An 857-nucleotide genomic window follows, 5' to 3' on the forward strand; every position below is an offset into this window, starting at 1 on the left:
CACTTCCGCGTCCCGCAGCACCGCCTCCCCGAGCAGAACGAAATAAATAAATAAATAAAATGAGGGGAAGGAGTCTCCTCTGAGCGGGAGGGCCCCGGGGCCTGAGGGTGGCTCCGCCTCAGTCCCGAGCGGCGCTGCGGGGCCGGGAGAGCGCCAGGGCCGGGGGTGAGGGGCGGAAAGCGCAGCCCTCGATCAGCCCCTGATTCCCGAGCTGGATTTCCGATAACACTGCGCTGCCCAGGGACAGGCTGACTTCTGCACCTTGGACACCTGTAAATCCTTTTCGGTTTTTGGAAATTCCTTTGAATTGAGCGCGAGTACTTTATTTCACAGCATACTAGTTCATTACGGATTATTGTCTACATCTCTGAAGTTTTGAAATTGAAGAAGGATTAAATTTTGTGTGGCTGACCTTCTGATCCCGTTGAAATAGGTTTTGTCACTTGTTTTATCACTGCTAGGAACAGGTCGACCCTGTGCTGAGAACTGGAAAGGCAAACAATTCTATTTAAACTGCATAAAGTTCTAGTGATAAAGGAAAAAATGCAACCCCAAACTAAAAAGTATTGTCGTATAATATAGTTCAGTCTCCTCAGAAGTTTTTTGTAAGCAGTTGCACCACTTTCTGCCTATTAAATAATTGTGATATAGAAAGCCAAAAAACAGATTAAACTATTTAAACTATTACTATTTAAAACTTCGACTCTTTAAAAAACATACACCATAGTAGAGATCAACTATCTTCCTTAAGTTTTCTTTTGACTAAATCACATGCTTTTAACAACATTTCAATTCTGAAATGATGCAAAATATCCTGTCAAAGTCCTCGCTCATTTCCAACAGTGCAAAAGTAAAGA

The sequence above is a fragment of the Melospiza georgiana genome, chromosome 5, assembly GCF_028018845.1.
Source record: "Melospiza georgiana isolate bMelGeo1 chromosome 5, bMelGeo1.pri, whole genome shotgun sequence".
NCBI lineage: Eukaryota > Metazoa > Chordata > Aves > Passeriformes > Passerellidae > Melospiza > Melospiza georgiana.